A 13,151-nucleotide genomic window follows, 5' to 3' on the forward strand; every position below is an offset into this window, starting at 1 on the left:
CCTAAAGTAAAATGGCAGTGGTGAATTTCACTGTACAGGAAGAACTAGGAAGGGCAATAGGGCCACAGGCTGGGATTATGTGCTGAAAAAAGCACAGTCTCTTCTTTTTGTGTAGTTTATGCTTTTATTGTAGATCCTGGGTAGCCAGCACCTTCCAGTCTTTTTATCCCATCATGATGAACAGGAATAATTATGGCTGTGCCTGCCCTTCTCTCTCAGCACAAGAGAGAGCCCTCCCTGGTCCAACAATCATTCACCTGCACAGGGAATCTACAACTATGAAACTACAACCAGCAATTTAGTAATAATTTAATAATAATAAAAGGATGTATGGAGGTGTTCCCAGGGTGGCATAATTCCTCCTGGGACTCTTCTTTGAGTCACTGGTGGAGGAATTTGGTCAGCTCTAAAGCTGTGTTGGAAATTCCTGCCACAAACTCAGATGGGCAGGCTGCTGTGGCAGCCATCCACCAAACCCACCTGCAGATTCTGCCCTAGAATCTGCACTAGGAATGGTTTGCACTCAAAAGTAAGATAACAATTTATATTAGATAACTTTCCTGTAATGTCCCTTGATGTAAAGCATAGGATTTGCATTTTTGGAACAACTCCACAGCTGTCAATGAATCCAGTCATGTGAGGAAGACTGCAGAGTTGGGGTCACCTCTTGGAATCTGATTAGAATATTAGAAACTCTCAGAGCCTCTTTAAAGGGTTTAACAGAGAACAATATTCTCATTTTAACAATTTATAGGATGGTTAAAAAAGCAATTTAAAAAAGATTCTCATTTTCATTTAAATTCTATAGGATTTTTACAATTATATCTCTGGAACTTGATATTTTCATTTCTATAATTTATGTACAGATCTGTAAAAGTTTTTTGTAATATTCTTACTAAATCCACCAGGCTATTCCAGAAGGCTCTGTAGCTTCCTATTTTCAGTGCATTTAATTTTGGAAGAGCTGGGGGTTTTGTTTCTTTGCTTTAAACACACACACAAAAAACCTGCTGTCATAAAATTCGAGGTGGCCTATAAAGAGTTAAAATAACCCACAGCCTTCCTCACTCCCACATGGCTGGCAAGCAGCTTCTGCTTCAGCTATTGGTAGACTTGCAGCAGGAATGCAGACACAGAAATTAACAGTGCTGTTTGTGAAATAAGGAAGAAAAAGGAAAATGTCTCTGTTACACTTGATCCACCTGGGACAGCACAAGGTAAGCTGTGCACAGCACACTGTGCATCACAACTCTCATCACAGATGAATGGCCAAAGCCTCTGGAAAGCATATGGCTTAAGCAAATTAAGAGTGTCTGGAGCTGTTTACTAATGAGGAAAAAGCAAGCAAACAACACTGAATGTATTAGTCCATCACTAACTAAAGGGCACTGTATGACAGCAACAAAATAAACAGATAAATCAGTAAAATCCTGTAATCCTGCCAAATAAATCACAGGCTCACTGACAATTAAATGTAGCCTACTTTGACTCATAAATAGCATCACATCTTTACAGGCTAAAAAAAGACTTTGCAAAGCCTTCCATGCAATCAGGTTAGTTTAAATCACCTGTGAAGTAGCAAACAATAGATGGCATTTAATATGAGAGGGAAAATAATTTGGCAGAAAGATGAAGGGTTGTCAAGGTTTGTTACTTTCTCTGATTTTCTCAAAAGACCAAGGCCAGGAAAGGTCTTTGTAACTGGACTATCAAGGGTCCCCAGAGACTGTTCAGACCTGGTGGGAAAGAAGTTCCTGCACAAGAAGCAGACTAACACGTTTGACAACTCAAAAGTTTATATGAAATTTTTTGTGGATTCTTATCAACTTTCAGTAGTAAATCAGCCCCTGTTTAGACCATCCACAAAGTTCTAACATGAGGACTCATGGCAAGGAACATGAAAGTGTTATGCTTTAGTGATAATAGTTTCATACTCATACCATGAGTAAATTAGGAGTCAAACCAAGCTCTGCTGCCCCAAATTTGTCAAATTAGGTCTCATGTTACCTCCTCTTCTTCCAGCAGGGCAGCACAGGAGTTTGTGTAAGCTAAGTACATTTCTTGATAAGCCCTCTGATTTATAACTCTTGATTAACTTGGATCAAATTTAAATCTTCATAACACACCTTATTCTCATATTCAAAGCTGAACCATCCAATCCAGTCATAGTTCAGAGAACAGTAAGAATATTACACCTACATGTTGTGCCTGACAGCTTTTTACTGCAGATGTGACTGAAAACATCAAGTGACTGTGTGGTGTTTGTGCATTATTCTGGTATATTCTCTTTAATAGTTTCAGAAAAACAAGGTTAATATTACTATACATAAGCTTGGAATTATGTCTTTATCACCTGAGGTGATTACTTGTTTGCCTTCAGCTACCAGCTCTGAACTGTGCAATAGCAAGGCAGAGAAGAGTTGAGTTTTATTTTCTTTCCGGAACAGACATCTCTGTTGTTTTGGAACATAGCAGCCTTATGTTGGCTTGGCCCCTCCACCAAAATAATATTTCATAGATGATTTCAGAAATGTAAGTTTGCCAGACTATACCTATGCTTTTACAGCACTGAAGTTGTTTCCTGAAATATGAAGTGGCAGAGTCAGAAACTTCTATTCCTTTGATTTTTCAAAAACTTGAAAACACTGTGAATCTGAAATTTTGGCATTAATTTCTGAGCTGTCCTCTTGTTGAATATGTCTCTAAGGAACAAGAATAAGGTCAGATTTCTTTCCAAGACATCATTTCCCAACTGAGACAAACATGGTAAAGACATCCTGGGAGGGAAGGAAGAGTGCTTGAGAAATTAATGGATACTTCCAGAATGCAGTTCTATTTCCACATAACCATGTCTGTGTCATAGCAGCCTCTGATATTTTTAATTCTCTGAGATATTACAAAGGCATGGAATTCTTTGCCGTGCTAAAACTTTTGTGACCACAAGCAATAAAAATGAAATCTGAAGTCCTGGTTAAAGTGAGAGCCAGAGTCCCTTCCCTACACTGAAATTACTGTAATGGTAATGCTGCCCATTAGAAAGAAAGAAAAATGGAATAAACAAATGAAAAACACACAGAAAATCTTTCCTGACAGGAAAAAAAAAAAAAGAAAGAAAAAAAAAGGAATTGCATGGGTAAATTTTTATGAAGAATTCAGAAAGAGAATTAAGTAGAATTATGCATGGAGATGTTGATAGAAAAAGAGAAAACAGGAAACAGATTATTGACCCTACACTAAACCAACCTTGGAAATATCTGCTTGTTCTGAATGATGTCTGCTTATTCAGTGTGGGATTTCCAGTGACAATTCCATTCAAAAACCAGAAATTATTGTTCTGATTACCAAGAGTTTAGATGTGTCAGGTGTCCATACATCACTCCAAAGTTTTTCAATGAGCTGGGAGCCTGGATTACCAATCTCCCTTTTCAGTGTTGGAGCCATAGCCTACTTATCTTGTGAGACTCAGCAGGAAAACCACGTAAGATTTAGATGCATCTCTAGGAATTGCTTTTCTGGGAAAAGAAGTTCACTGTTTTTTTAGCTATTGTTCTACCACGTCAGAAGTCTAAAGAGAGATAATTATTTGGACAGTGCTGAATTACTCAGAATGCACTCACACTGTTGAGCAGAAGCCGACTTGACTCCTTTTGGAAAGCTTGGTGAGAATAATTATCTAATTTACAGACACTGCAGAAAATATCTCTAATAAATGATGGTCCCTGTTCAGAACAAAATGCATCACACAGCCAGACTAAAATACAGTTAATTGTGCAGAATCAGGGGGGTGCAGGGGAACAGAAATAGGATGCAATTCACAAAAGAGAAAACATGCTTTAGAGAGGCATCTCTAAAATACATCTCTAAATATAGAGTGATGATAGACAAGAAAACTAAACCCACAGACTTGAACATCTTTGTGGCTTGAAATCCATGTCCAAGCTATACAGCTGGTGCTCATCTCGAACAGGAAATGTCATTTCTAAACTCAGTACCATCTGATTTTAAGGGCCAAGTCACCACAAATGAATTATTATCAAGTGTGTAACAGTTATTTCATTTTCTTTAATTAAGATCACTAGTTCAGAATAATAAAGGTTAGAAAAATGGGGAAATACAGATGGAGTCAAACAGCAACCACATACTTCCAGAAAATGGAGTGTATATAATAGAGACATTTGATTTACACAAGTCTTCCACACACTAGGACAAATATCCATATGTTTGAATAATCTTCAGTTGTACTGTCAATTAATATTTACTCAGGTTCTGTAAAACTCAAGGATGTGATAAAATTTCCTAAGCTGTGAACTGCTTCAATGCCAATTCAGACTTTCTAAGTGATTTTTTAATGTTTCTGGCCTTGGGAATAATAGCATAATTTCACAAAAAGAAAGTTTCAATCGACCATCAGTAGAATATTAGGATTAACTATACAAGGTTTTTAAATAAAAAATTAAACATCTGCTTCAGCCACTCTATGCAATACAAGCACGTTTTCATTAATGCCATCAGAGAAACGCCACTGTCGTAGATAAAGAGGTGAAAATTTATCTGGAGTGATCAAGGTAAAGGCCAGCTAATGCAACAGAAATCAAGGATTTAGCCACAGATCTGAGCACAACTCTCAGTGCATTTGAGGTCTATGCATAAGATCAACAATTTTTTAATAATAAACCAGGAGTACCAAATCATCAGTTCTATGGAGTGACAACCGTGGAAAGGGATTCTACAGACAGAAGGAAAAGTTCACATCCAAGGTGTGTGAATATACACCTTTATTGTAATCTCCATCTGGTCATCAACTGATACAGGTTAGAACATCTCCAACACACATGTTTGGAAGATAAAAGTGGATTAATGCTACTACTGGAATGGGCTTTACTGTGTTGGAATGTAGAATAACCAGATGCCCTGGCAAATTTGGCACATCAAAACTTGTCCTCACATAGCTGGATATCCATTTGGAAAAACATATACAAAGAGGGATGAACTTCACAGTTCTCAGTGGTGGAAACAGGAAAACGTGGGAAAAAGATGCCGAAAATGCATCCTGATAGATGGCATCACACGAGAATCCTGGATATCTCTTGAAATGAAGCCTGTGTTGATGACAGACATTCTGTGCTGGAAGAAGCACAAGACAAACATGATGAAGGCTGTGCTGAGGAGAGACCAGAACCCAAAGAGTCAGGCACTGGAAGAGTTACAGAAAAGGGAAATTTTGATTGGACATAATGGAAAAAAGCCTTTAGTGTGATGGTGCTTAAGGATTAAATCAACCCAAGGCATTATGGGACCTCTGTCCTTGAAGATTTTCAGAATCTGACTGGATAAGACTCTGAGCAAATTGATTTAACTTTGTCAGTCCTTCACTGAAAAGTGCCTTTTACTCAAATCTTCCTATGATTGTGTTCTGTCAGCCTGCCAGATCAGACTAGGTCCCACATCAGAGGCTGCCTTTGAGTGCCTCTCTGCACAGCAGGCACATTCTCTGAATTCCCTGACAGAGGGAATATTTTCCTGAAGAGAATAACACACAGGAACTCTTTCCAGGAAGTGTCTATTTCTCTCCGTTGGCTGTAGAAGTAACTCACTTACTCGTGCACATCTCATTGTGGGTGTCTAAAATCAGATGGAATAAATCCCACTCCCTGTACATCTGTGAACTCAGCACTCACTTCTGCAAATTGCCACTTGCAATGGATCATACTATACTCTTTCATCCTGTAAGATCCGTATTTTTCAAGTGCTCTTCAATTCTGTCATAAAAATGAAAGGAAAACAGCAGTTCACTTTAATGACCACCATAACATTACACTGTTTTGAATCCAAAGGCACTTTTTTCGTTTAATCATCATCCATAAAGATTTTTTTTTTTACATCGTCTAGAAGAGTCACAGAATTTTCAGGTTTTACTGTAAGTCTCCTGGCACTATATTTCATAAGAATACCATTAATTCTGGCACTTTTATTTAGATTAAGCAGTGATATTCTGCTGAAACCTCTAAGGATGTGGCATAGCTATCCTAATTTGGGCAGCATTTAAGTTTTGGCATGTTCAAATACCACTTTGTGAAAGTGAAATACATCACAAAATAATGCACACCTATGAGTTTTGCTTTAACACATATCTTATGGTGTGATAACAGTTGATTTCTATCCCCTCTAATTTTGAAACAAATGAAAATGCAGGATAAATATCAGTATTTTTGTAGTCAGGAAGACAAACTGCATTGTGGATGAATGATATTGCTGGTTCTGCGAGTGCAACAGCTGCAATACAAAATATCTTGAGCAAAAGTGAATGAGAACTTTGTCCCATTCTCATAGAATATTGTAGAATATTAGTGCTTGGGATGCTGATGGAGACAATTATTAGACATTTCAAATCATGATCCACTCACTTCCTGAAAAAATTCGGAGAAGACTGTGAACTCTGCAGTATCCTTAGATTTGAATCTGCATCAGCAGTCATGTTCACTATACATTCACAGGACTGAAAATTCTCAAATATGTGCATATAAAGATTGCGAGTCACTGCTCCACTGTTCATTTGTGCTCTGGTCTCTCACACATTCAGGTGGGGTGTTTCACTCTCCTCAGGGACATTGTCTCTTTGTTCAAAGTTTTTCAGATATCCTGATTCCCAGTCTTGTATCTAAAGCTAGGTCTTGTATCTAAAGCTTATCCACCTATTTTCTTTCTTTGATATTAGGGAGTCTATGGAAACCTGCTTTCAGGCAGATTACTGCATCTCCAGCCTTCTCAAAGATGCTCAAGCAGAAATGGTGAGATCTTGCTTTTGCAGAAAAAAGGAGCTGTCATCTTCTCTCAGATTTTTAGCCCAAAATGTTTTGAAGAGGGGATCTGAGTGCTCTGTACAATAGCAACAGTGACTTATCTTGTTCCTTTCTTTTCTGTTTTAGTACAGAACACTAAGCATACCTTTTGTTTCCAACGCTAACATTAGATATGTTCAAAGACTACAAAGATGAACATTCAGACAATGAACATTCAAAAGAATCACCACAGATTTTACTGATTTGTGGAAAGGAGTGCTGTGCTGATGGTCATTTGAGGTTTCACAGTCAAATACCAAGAGAAGAAGAGAATGGGAATGATTTTTTTCCTTTCAGGAAAATACACCAATAACGACCATATCTTCTGCAAACTTTAAATACCATTAGTAAAATATCTGAATTTACCATTAGTAAAGTATTTGAATGCTTATAGTTGCTAAGCACTGGGAGAGAGAACATGAATATTATCTTATATTTTCCAAGACTAAAGAAAAATGTGTGATCAGAGCACACAAGTAAACTACAGCTGGCTAAGAACTCTGCTGCAATATACAATTACCATTTTTGGGCTAAAACAATAATCTGTTCTGCTTCTTTGGCTGATAATCATCAGAAACATGAATTTAGTACAGCAGATGTAGATGTTAAGATTCCCTGGGAGGGCTATTCTGTTCAGCCCAAGGGTATTTTCCTAAAGGTATTTCAGGCTAATAACTTAAGTATCAGTATTTGAATGAATGCAGTATGAGAAAAAGGTCACATATGAGCATTTCCTGAAAGCATTTTTCTTTCCAACAGCAAAGATTAGTAGCATATAGAAGTTGATATTTTATCCTCAACCAGTACAAAGCTGAGCTCTTAAAAGCCTTTTGGTGTCCTTGGTTGCACCACTAATCAGCTGGACTACCTTGTCATGTCAAGAACATCTGCATAACCCTTTTACTAGTCTGGATATAATTTGTTGATTTTTAAAGATTAATAAAGTGAGCTACTGCCTTCTGAACTGTCTCACGTAGCCATGTACATGGGCCATATGTTTATACTGAATTATTTTTTAAAGGTTCAGAAAGACAAGCAACATCAATTGGATAACCACACAAAAGTACAGTGAATGTTGGTGGTTTCATTTTTTCCTTAATAAAGTTATGTATATTTTATAAAATAAACAGGAAAAGAAGGCAATATATATTAGTTCTTCATCTTGATCCATTGACCTTACTCCAAAGGACAGATTAAATGTCTTTAACACATTTACAAGCCCTTACAATGTTATTTACTTCAGCTTAAATAAATATAAGCAGCAGCAAATTGATATCTACGAAATATAGCATAAGTAATAAATATTTACATATATCTAATGTAAAGATTCAGGGAAGGAAACTTTCTGAAGAAAAATGAATCCTTTATGACCAGATGGAGGTATCATAACACTCTTACTGCCTCTTAGTCTATGAATTCATAGACACCAGGGATTAACTATCTACACAGACACATACACCTGACTCGTGAAGGATTTAATCTTGGAGGTCTTTCACAGTCTTGATGATTTTATGATTCCAATCCATATTAAAAGGCTAATTCTGACTCCCTTCAGGAGCCTCCTGAACTATTTGCATCCCTCCACACTTCCCTTTCAGTAACTGGCAGGAGATAATCTCCAGTTCCATAGATTTTATCTGGTTCTTCCCCCTGGCCATGTCTGTAAAATCCCCTGCACAAAGTTACCCTGCCTGGCCTCTCCTCTAATCCTGACCCAAAGCTCTCCACCAGTCTGTTGTCCAGAAAAGCTCCATGCACCTGAGCAGCTCTTTCTCTTGGAGGGTGAGGCTGTGCTCTCTGTGTTCCTTTCCTGCCTTTCCTGCAGATCTTTCTGTCCATCAGCACAGATCTCCAGGCAAGCCAGCCATCTGTCCATCCTAAATAATCCAGTTCTGCAGCCACATCAGGTCTTGTTCCTTATTTCCCAGGCTCTGTGAGTCTCTGAACAGACTCTGCTATGCCTATTTTTGACCAGGTTCACCCCTTCCAAGACTTTTATTACTCTGTTTCATGCGCTCACTAGCTTATTGTATTCTATTGGATGCTAGGAAGGCAGGACTTTGATGCAAGACTGACTAGAACATTTCATCTTAAGAAGTACATAAAAACCATCACGAGCAGACTTGAAAAAAATAGTTTGGGAGTAAAAACAAGCGTAAGACTTTCTGAAGTGGAAGAAACTAAAGAAGCAGCAGAATAGAAATTATTGATTCCACCTGAGCACTCTTTCTTTGCAGGTGCAAATTTCTTTCATTTAAGCTTGGTCTCAGGTCAATCTCTTTTCAATGGGATCCAGAACTGCACCAAAAGTCATCTCTGGTCACTCAGAAAAAAGTGTTTTCTGCTGCACAAGGTCTGGTTACGTGTCAGTTCCACCTTTGTCAGCACTTTCTGATCTCTGCTGTGCTATATGTTACATATCTCCTCCTGTTCTGTGCCCACCTCTGCACCCCACTAACTCCCCCCTCCTCCAACCTGGTTGCTGTTTGGGAAAAGACAGTCCCAGCCTTCCTCCAGAGGTTTTCCTCACTGGGAACCTCCCTAAGCAGAGGGAAATGGTGAAACTCCTGCCCTGACACTGAGCCATACCCACTTAAAGGAGCAAAAAGTGCATCCAGTAACAGTGACGGAGAGCTGCAAAACCTCTCATGGACACTCCAGAAAGAACCAGGTTTATTCTCTTGTACCTCTCCCTGACACACTTAGTGAGCACATAAACCTGTGTGGAGGACTCCTGAAAATCCCTTCTCCCTCAGAGCACCACTGCAAAGCTCCTTGCTTTTAATGGGATTCCAGTTGTGCAGGACTGAAGCATCCCCTGCCATTTACATGGATTTACACTATCACAGTGGATCAGAATTTTCCCTGAGAACATATTTAAAAGAATACATGCATTTAATTCTATATTTAATAAAGATAATAGGCTGATTTGACAGACAGTGGCAGAAGGCAAAAAAAGCAGCAGCAAGGACCACCTAGACCAATTTTTTAAAAATAATAAAAATAATTTTATAGCTTAATTCCTAACTGAGCAATACATCATCCTATTTCTCTTCAAAACCCTAAGGTTCTGGCCTGAAAAGCTTTGAGGATTGTACTCCAAACAGTACAGATAAGCTCTTATCAGATAAGCACATACCAGCAGAAATCATGAGAGCACAGGGATACTCTATTTTTAGAGGAGAAATACACAACTTCACATGGAAACTGTATACAACTAAATCAGATTTAAATATATATCCCAAGAAAATAATTCTGATGGAGACCTGTGTACATTCAACGTACTCATATCCACATGGAGCTGGATTCACCTCCCACAGGGGGATTACCCTCCAATTCCACTTTCTGGTTGTTTTCAGATGTGGCACATAAGATGCTCATCCTGTTTCTTAGATGAGTGTCTTGAGATAAGGATCTTCACTGAGCTGTTTCTAATGCAAGTAAAAGGTTATAAAAGCAGCATGTGCCTCCCTGGGGATGAAAACAAGACAGATGTCACCCACCTTTCCCCTAACACCATCTGTCTGCAACTATCTTTTCCCACTTCTTTTCTGTTTCTCTCAATTTTCCTTGGCGATGTCCAGAAACAGAAACACTTTTCCAGGACAGCTTGGGCATTTCAATTAGGTTCCTGAGATTTCTTCTGTGAAACTGAATCAGAAATAAGAGCAGCTGATGGCAATCTCGGCAAAATCAATACAACAGGTTTTCCCACAGCATTTTTAAATGGTGTTTGTATTTAAGTCACAACTGTCCTAGGAAGTACTGAGGCATTTAAAGCCTGTCCATTCTAGCACCTCGTTCTATCTGTCAGTCATATCTACATTAAGTTTTAGGACAAATCCCATTCTAAGATTTCTTGCTATTGTTTGTGTAAGGTTGAGTAATTTCAGAGGCGTTACACCAAAATACACAGACCACAGACTCATAATGAAGCAACATAAGTGTTAAGTAACTACCAAAGCAAGAAAACCAATTTCAAGGCAATAAAATCCTATAAATCAGGAATATTCACCAAGTTCTCTTGAGGAAAGGAACACCATTTTAGGCAAAGAGAGACAAGCAAAGAAGCAACAGCTACACACAATAATGTATAATTTGAAATCTCTTAGAAAGAGCAACAAACACTTAGAATTCAAGTGTTACACCCAGCCAGGGATCTGTTTCTACACATCTCTTGCCATAGTCATTCATAGAGCAGCTGTTGCAAAACTTCACTAATAAACCTCATGGCTTCACACAAGACTCTTCACAGTTCAGAACCATCTTTTTTCATAATTAGGATCCTGCTTCAGTCTTTCCCCAGATAATTGGGCTAGCATTTCAGAAGCCAAACATACTGAAGTCTCTCTTAAAATTTAAAACCAGAGCTATTAGAAAACCTAAAGGAAAGGTGATGCACTGTATCCCTACCTGACCAGTGCTCTATAGCACAACCTGAAAGTCTATCTTGTTTCACTGCTCCTGCCTTGAGGCTGAAATCTGTCACACAGATGTGTTTAGGCAGTGCTGCCAGAGCTCTGACTTCACCAGCAGGCTCTGAGACCCTGTGCAGCCTCGGCTGGGACCTCCCCACACCCACCAGCTCCCTTTGTCCAGGCACTGAATTTAAGCTCAGCACTTGGTTCCAGAGTTTGAGCTCTGCTGTGTGTGATACTCAAATCTGTGCTGATGTGACCCTGCTTGGGGTATTTTTGGGGTCCCCAGGATGAAGGAGGAGTGACTGAATCTGATTCCATGTTCTTAGAAGGCTAAATTATTATTTCATTATATTATATTAAAGAATGCTATACTAAACTATACTAAAAATATACCAAAGAATAGAGACAGGATACAGACAGAAGGCTAGAAGATAATAATGAAAAGCTCCTGACTCTCTCCTCAGAGAGTCCAACACAGTTGGCCCGTAATTGGCCAATAAATAAAAACAATTCACATGCAACCAATGAAACAATCACCTACCATATTCCAAAAAAAAAAAAACCACAGGAAAAGCAAATCAGATAATTATTGTTTATATTTTTCTCTGAGGCTTCTCAGCTTCCTGGGAGAAGAAATCTTGGTGAAGGGATTTTTCCAGAAAATATCACAGTGATACCTGCTTGCTGCTTTTTTGATGTTATCTCAGACCTGCCCAGCGGCTTAATGTGAATCACCAGCTTGTTGCAAGCCCTGATTGTGCCATGGATCTGTTCCTCTTGTTCATGTACTTAAATGATATTTAATTCAGCTTCTCTAGGATAGAAGTGCACAGCAAATAGAAAAAATTTTAGGTATCTCTTAGCTGCTGGTGGTGCAGATGTTCCAGATTCTCTGAGCCATGATCTCTTCCCCAGGGTTGGCACAGAACTGTGATCAGCTGTACCGTCTGGTAGTTTGATGTTGCTAAATTCCTGCAAGAGATGCTGCTAGGAAAAAAAAAGGTGTGGGGGAGGCCTTGAGCAACCAGGTCTAGTGAAAGTTTCCCTGACCATGGAGGGATGTTGGAACTAGATTATCTTTAAGGACCCTTCAAACCCGCTTCTGCCCCTATATGGCTCATTTTTTACAACTGATAGGAATCTGGGAGAGGCAAACACAGGCTCTGCCACTGTAATTTGCTGTGTTATAATTGTTTTTTTCTATATTTATTTCTAAAGAAAGCACACGTTTGAGATCCTCTGACCTTACATCCATAGATCTGTAAGTGCCATTAGGTCTACAAGTTCCAAGCTGGTTTCTTGCAGTAAAATTTCTTACAGATTCTTAAATAAAAATGAAAATGCATCTGCTTAAATATATATTTGAATCTTCTGTGTGAAGAGGAAAGCAGTGCAGTGCTGAAGCCATTTAAAGTTCTGTAATCTGTAGTGATATTAATCTGCCAGAATTAAAAGGTAAATATACTTGACCATGCCTATAATTCTAACATGTCGAAAGAGGTGCAGTCATTTGCACCGTGGTTCTTTAAAATCAGACAGAAATAAAGTATATTATTAACTACAGAAGCATCTGCTAGATAAAAACATCTAATAAAAGGCTAAATAAAGACAAGTCTGTATTGTATTTTTCCTTCTAGGTTTAGTCTGTTCAATAGCTTGCCTTGAATGGAGAGCCAATGAATTTTTCACAGCTCTTTTTGGGACCTAGAAAAATGTTACCTTTCATTCATTTACTTATCATACTTTAAGGTGAATACTATGAATTTTGTACTGATATAGATTTGGGACACTGGAAATCAGGGCAGGAATATAAACTTACGTCAAGTTTTGTGTTTGTGTTCCCAGAGGAATGAGCAGGGTCCATCATCAGAGTAATAAAATCTCAAAACTA

This window comes from Passer domesticus, chromosome 4 (genome assembly GCF_036417665.1).
Source record: "Passer domesticus isolate bPasDom1 chromosome 4, bPasDom1.hap1, whole genome shotgun sequence".
Classification (NCBI taxonomy): Eukaryota; Metazoa; Chordata; class Aves; order Passeriformes; family Passeridae; genus Passer; species Passer domesticus.